The following is a 7,123-nucleotide window of genomic DNA, read 5'->3' on the forward strand; positions in this document are numbered from 1 at the left end:
TGGATGAATATATGGATTGTGATAAGAGATGTAAGAGCCCCCAATAAAAGTATTCAATTAAAAAAATCTTTATATCATGCCAAGTGTATGATAATTTTTTAAAAGCCCCCTTATATTTTACAGTATGCATATAGATCTGCAATCCACTGATAATTGAATAAGATTATTTTCACCAAAGATACTTAAATAATCTATCACTACATATTGAAAATAATGTCCTTTCCACGCACACTACTTTATAATGATAATATTTTTAATGAATCAGCTAATGTCTACAGGTGGATCTGTTTCTGAAATGGTTTGCTTTCTGTTTTTATATGTTTATATTTCCGTGTCCCTTGGTCTATTGTCTACATTTGCACCAATACCACGATGTAGGTATTGCTACAGTGTTATAATGTGTTTTCATATTTTGCACTGTAACTTCTCCACGTAAGTCCTTTCTCAAGCTTTACAATGCTGTCATAAGTCTGCCACACTTTAATGATGCTGTGTCGCTTCACTAACTCTTGTTTTTTCTCCAATGCTAATTTAACAATATCTCCTTGTTGTGTTTTGTTTCTCCTGAGATCCTATAATTTGGAGAATGATAATGGATATCAACAAAATCATTCCTTACATATCTTTTTGTTTTCAAATATCAGCAAACATCAACTAATAAATGGAACTCTAACTTAACTAAACATGAATCTAGAAAAATTGGAAGTCCTTAAACATGAAATGAAATGAAATGCATAGATATCAGTATTCTAAATGTTAGAGACCTGCAATGAACAGGTATTGGCCACTTTGAATGAGAAAATCATATGGTGTTCTACTCCAGGAATGGCACAATCAAGAGAAATAGCATTGCATTCATTATCAAAAAGTACATTTCAAACTCTTATCTTGAAGTGCAATGTTGTCTGTGATAAGATATTGTCTATCCCCATACCAGGAAATCCAATCAATAGTATTATTACTCAAATTTATGTATACACCAATAAAGTTAATGAGAATAAATTAAACAATTCTACCAATAACTTTCATCTGAAAATTTCAAACATGCAATCAAGATGTGTTGATAACTATTTTTGACTATAATGCAAGAGATGGAAACCAGGAGGAAGGGATAGTAGTTGGTAAATATGATCTTGATAGAAAGGAAGCTGGAGATCACATCATAGAATTTTGAAAGACCAATGACTTATCCATAGCAATTTTGTTTCAACAATTAAGGGGACTATATGCATAGACTTCTCCAGATCAAGTACACGGAAATAAAATTGGTAACATCTGTGGAAAGAAACAATGGAGAAGCTCAGTATCAGCTAAAACCAGACAGGGGCCAGATCCTGAACTGCTCATACGTAAGTTTAGGTTGTATGCAGCGACCTCTGCTGCTTCTTGAATACCCAGATGGACGACAGTGGGATATGAAGAAGAAACAGAAGACAGGATACAGAAAGCAGGGTCTAGGATTCCTAATGAGGGAGAAGACTGTCCACCAATGGCAGCGTGTTTCTTTACACAGACAAGACTAACTAAGGAAAGTTATCACAAGCTCAAAGAGAGGGTGAAGCCAGGAACAGGGAGTAGAGCTGATCTTTCGCAGGACTCTGTGCTTCAGCAGTTTCCCGGGGAGATGTTTGGTGAAGATCAGACTGCCCAATGCATCAGCTCCTTGGGTTGACTGGTCAGCAACTGCCCATGGGGCCCTGCCTAAAGCTTGGAAGGTGATGGTCCTGTACTACTTGCCATAAGAGTAGACAACTTCACCTCCAAGAACTGAAGTCAAAGAAAATGAAAACAATTCCATGACAGCCAAATTATAACCTTGAGTCTATCCCACCTGAATTTTGAGACCATCTCAAGAATGTATTTGATGCAGTAAAGAGTAATGACACCAGAACTGGTAAGCTGTCAGATGACATTCTGAAGATGAAACATGAAGAAACAAAAAGTCATTAGAAAGACAGGAAAGAAATAAAAGATCAAAGTGGAAAAGAAAAGAGACTTTGAAACCTGCTCTTTAAAAAAAAAATCATTTTATTGGGGGCTCATACGATTCTTATCACAATCCATACATACATCCATTATGTCAAGCACATTTGTACATTTGTTGCCATCATTATTCTCAAAACATTTGCTTTCTGCTTGAGCCCTTAATATTGGCTCCTCATTCCCCCCTACCTCCCTTCCTCCTCCCCCCTCCCTTATGAACCCTTCATAATTCATAAATTCTTATTATTTTGTCATATGTTACACTGTCCGTCCGACATCTCCCCCCACCCTCTTCTCTGCTGTCCATCCCTCAGGGAGGAGGCTATACGTGGATTCTTGTAATCGGTTCCCCCTTTCTACCCAACATTCCCTTCACCCTCCAGGCATCACCTCTCTCACCACCGACCCTGAAGCAGTCATCTATACTGGATTCCTTGTGTTTCCAATTGCTATCTGTACCAATGTACATCCTCTGGTCTAGCCAGATTTGTAAGGTAGAATTGGGAACATTATAGTGGGGGAGGGGGGGGGAGAAGCATTTAAGAACTAGAGGAAAGTTGAATGTTTCATCGTTGCTACCCTGCACCCTGACTGGCTCATCTCCTCCCCACAACCCTTCAGTAAGGAGTGTCCAGTTGCTTACCAATGGGCTTTGAGTCTCCACTCTGCACTCACCCACATTTACAATGATAGGATTTTTTGTTCTTTGATGCTTGGTACATGATCCCTTCAACAGCTCATGGTCACCCAGGCTGATGCGCTTCTTCCATGTGGACTTTGTTGCTTCTGAGCTAGATGGTCGCTTGTTTACCTGCAAGCCATTAAGACCCCAGACACTATATCTTTTGATAGCCGGCACCATCAACTTTCTTCACCACATTTGCTTATGCACACGTTTGTCTTCAGTGGTCGTACTGGGAAAGTGGGCACCCACTGATATGATTTTTAGTTCTTTGATGTCTGATAACTGGTCCCTTCTACACCTCATGGTCAGACAGGCTGGTGTGCTTCTTCCATGTGGGCTTTGATGCTTCTCAGCTAGATGGCCATTTGTTTATCTTCAAGCCTTTAAGACCCCAGACACTGTATCTTGTGATAGCTGGGGACCATCAGCTTTCTTCACCACATTTGCTTACGCACACATTTTTCTTCAGCAATTGTGTTGGGAAGGTGTGCATCATGGAATGCCAATTTAATAGAACAATATGTTCTTGCATTGAGTAAGTACTTGAGTGGAGGCCCAGTGTCCATCTGCTGTCTTAAGACTAAACCTATAAATATATGCACATAAATCTATTGCTCTTAATCATAGAGCAGCAAAAACACATGAAAAAATGACGAGGTCAAAGAGATGAACATAAATGTCACATTATAGTCAAAAGGTATTATAATAAAATCTGTGAAGGACTACCATTAGAATATCAAAATGGAATACTACTCAAGCATATGTTAAACTGAAAGAATTCAAGAAAAAAATTCAATCATCAAGCTGCAATACTGAAAGATTCTATGGGCAAAATTTCAAGTGATGCAGGACGCATCTAAAGAAGATGGAAAGAATACAAAGTTATTGTACCAAAAAGAACTAGTGGACATTCCGCCATTTCAAGGGTTAAAATATGAGCATGAACTAATGATACAGAAGGAAGAAGTTCAATCTACACTAAAAAATTAGCCCCAAATAAAGCTCCAAGAATTTATGTAATACCAATTAAAATGTTTCAACAAGTTGATAAAGCATTGAAACGCTCACTCCTCTATCTCAGGAAATTTGAGAGGCAGTTGCTTGGTCAACCAACTGGAAAAAGTCCATGTCTGTACTCATTCTAAAAAAAGATGACTTAACAGAATGCATATATCACAGGACAAGATCATTTATATCACATGCAAGTAAATTTTGGTGAACATTATCCAAAATTTCAGCATAACATTGACAAGGATCTGTCAGAAATTCAGGCTGGACTCAGAAGAGGACTAGGACCAAGTGATATCCATTTGTTGACATCAAATCAATCTTGGCTGAAAGCAGAGAATACCATTAAGATATTTACTTATGCTTTATTGACAATGCAAAGACACTCAACCCTGTGGATAAAAGCAAAGTGAATCATTTTGAGAATAAGCATTCCAGATGACTCAATCATGCTCATGTGGATCCTGAACACAGATAAAAGGCAGTTGTGTAAATGCAACAAGGATATTAAATTCTTTAATATTAGGAAAGGTTTGTATCCTCTCACCATACTTATTTTATCTGTATACTGAGCAAATCATCACAGAAGCTGGATTATATGAAGAAATATGTGGCATCAGAATTGAGGGAAGGCTTATTATAGCCTTTGATACACAGATGGCACAACCTTGCTTGCTGGAAGTGAGGAGGACTTGAAGCACTTGCTGATGAAGATCAAGGATGCCTTCAATATTGATTACAATTCATTGAAGAGACAACCAACATCATCACAATGGGACCAGTAGGTAACATCATGATAAATGGAGAACAGCTTGAAAATGTCAAGGGTTTTCTTACTTGTATCCACAATCAGCGTTATTGGCAGCAGTGGTCAAGAAATCAAATGATGTATTACGTTGGATAAATTTGCTGCACAAGATCGCTTTGATGTGTTAAAAAGCACGGATGTTACTTGAGGACAAAGTATGCCTGACCCAAGCCATGGTATTTTCAATAACCTCTTATGCATCTGAAAGTTGGATTTAAATGAGGAATAATTGATGCATTTGAACTATGGTGTTGGCAGAGAATATTGAACGACCATGGACAACCAAAAGAATAAACGATGTCTTGGAAGAAATAGAGCCAGAATGGGTCTTAGAGGCAAGACAACAGTACCCCTTTCATGTACTTTGGAAATGTTAACAAGAGAAACTGCCCCTGGGGAAGGACATCATGCTTAGTGAAGTAGAGGGGCTGTGGGGGGTGGAGGGGTGAAGAGGAAGGCTTCTGGCAAGGTGGATTCACACAGTGGCTGCAACAATGGGCTCAGACATACCAGCGATTGTGTGGCTGACTTTGAACTTGGCAGTGCTCTCCTCTATCGTGCACAGGGTAGCTCTGAGTCAGAATCCACTTGGCAGCATCAAGTAAGTACCAGGTGTTCAGGCCTATCATTCTACTGCACTCCCTGGAGAAGTACATACTTGGGAAGAAATGAGGTCTATTGAGCACTGTATTTTTACATTTTCTTCATCTTGTTCTCTCACCCAACAGGGTACGAAGAAGGAGCTACCCAGCTACCTACCCTTCCTGCATGAGTCTACTGTGAAAGTGTACAGAAACAATGAACTACGGCAAGGAGACCCCTTTTCCAAGTATTGAGCTGTAAGATTTTCAGCTTCAGTGGTAAGATGTCTGATTAACTATATAATTTCATATTGACAAGATATATATATGAGATCCCAGAAAGGTAGGGACATTATTAATTTGACATCACCATGGCTGACTACAAGACATCAGAGTACCATGCATGCTGATTGTGTAATCTCCCTCTTCCTCCACACATATAGCCCCCTCATTTTACTCTCTGTCCCATTAATACTTCTAAGGCTCATAGCTCATGGGTTGCATTCACCCATAAAACATAAAGGGACTGCCTGGGTGGGTAAGACTATTTCCTGTCAGCTCACCTAGGGACAAAAGACACTTTGGGGGGCAGTTTGGGGAGGTGACTAGTCCAAGATGAAATTTTACCCCTTCCTTTCATTTCCGGTTATTGTGTAAGTAAGAAAGCTTATAAATCCTGAGCTAATTATTCACTGATAGCTAAAATCCTTAATAAAATTAGTATCACTTCCTACCTACAGTTCATCTCACACCATTCTTCTACTCTTTTATTTGTGTGCCCCTACGCCTGTCAAAAACGGATTGAAGAGACTTCACAAACTTTCCTCATGTCAATTTTCTTGTGGTTGCTAGGTGCAATTGAGTCAGCTACAAGTATTCGTACTTATTAATTGGTCATGTGGAACATATCATGGCAAACCATCTATATATTTTACTGTCATAACCTGAAGATGATGCTTAATCTAACACTTTTTTCACTACCAAAATGAAACAATTCTTCAATTGTTGTTGTTATTACCCCCCAACACCCCAGTTTTAGAAAAGGCTACAAAAAGGTTGTGATAAACTGTAATTAAAAGATAACTGGGTTTTTTTGAAGACTTCTTAAGTTTCCTTAATTTGCATCTGCTTTTAGATTCTTTTCTCTGTCTCATTTTACTATGTGCTCTCTATCATCTTCCTAAGAAGTCAGGCTATTCCACGGACATTAACCACATCTCTTTTATTACAAATAATTGCCATAGTCACTTGTTTTCTTCAAATTTTCTTCTCAATATCCACGACCTTCAAGCCACAAGGCGGGGGTGTGTGTGTGAAGTAATTACACTTTGCCATCAAGAAAACCTCTTCACAAAAACAGAAGAGAAAGAAAACAGTTTTACAATTAAATAAGCACTACACCAGAATATTATGTGAATCACAGGAAATATTAAAGAGATCAAAGACAGAAATTAATCTTTACATAGGCAACTAGATCCAATCTATGTAACATCTGTTCTGAAGATACATGGAGTTTACTCTATTTCCCATGTAATATGGCCACTTAGATAGTGCCACACATATGACATGCCTAGTGTTCTCAGGACAATACTGCTGGAGGGGTTGCATGGCTTGTCAAATTGCATGTTATTTGAGTAAAATAGAACCATCTTTAAATAAGATAACTTGACAGTGGCCTTGGTTACAATTGCCCTTGATTTGTTTCCAGCTTATGATGATCCCATAGATTTCAGAACAGAACTGTCCCCATAGGGAATTCAAAGATGGATATTTCTAAAGAAGATCTGGCTTCTGAGGCAACTCTGAAAATACTCTAAATCCTGACCTTTGAGTAGGCACCAATCTGAGAAATATATATATCTCCAATAGTCATTTAGCTAATATGATATCTTCAGGTGAAATAAATAGTGGTTCTCAAGCATTTACTAGATTTAATTACTAGAAAAAAGATACTTTCATTGGGACATATAATATAAATCACATCCTTCTATAATAGCAGGTTTTAAAATAAATAGAATGAATATATATATATATATACATATATATATATATATATAT

The sequence above is a fragment of the Echinops telfairi genome, unplaced genomic scaffold (genome assembly GCF_000313985.2).
Source record: "Echinops telfairi isolate 266 unplaced genomic scaffold, ASM31398v2 ScPeMD7_443;HRSCAF=831, whole genome shotgun sequence".
Lineage (NCBI taxonomy): Eukaryota > Metazoa > Chordata > Mammalia > Afrosoricida > Tenrecidae > Echinops > Echinops telfairi.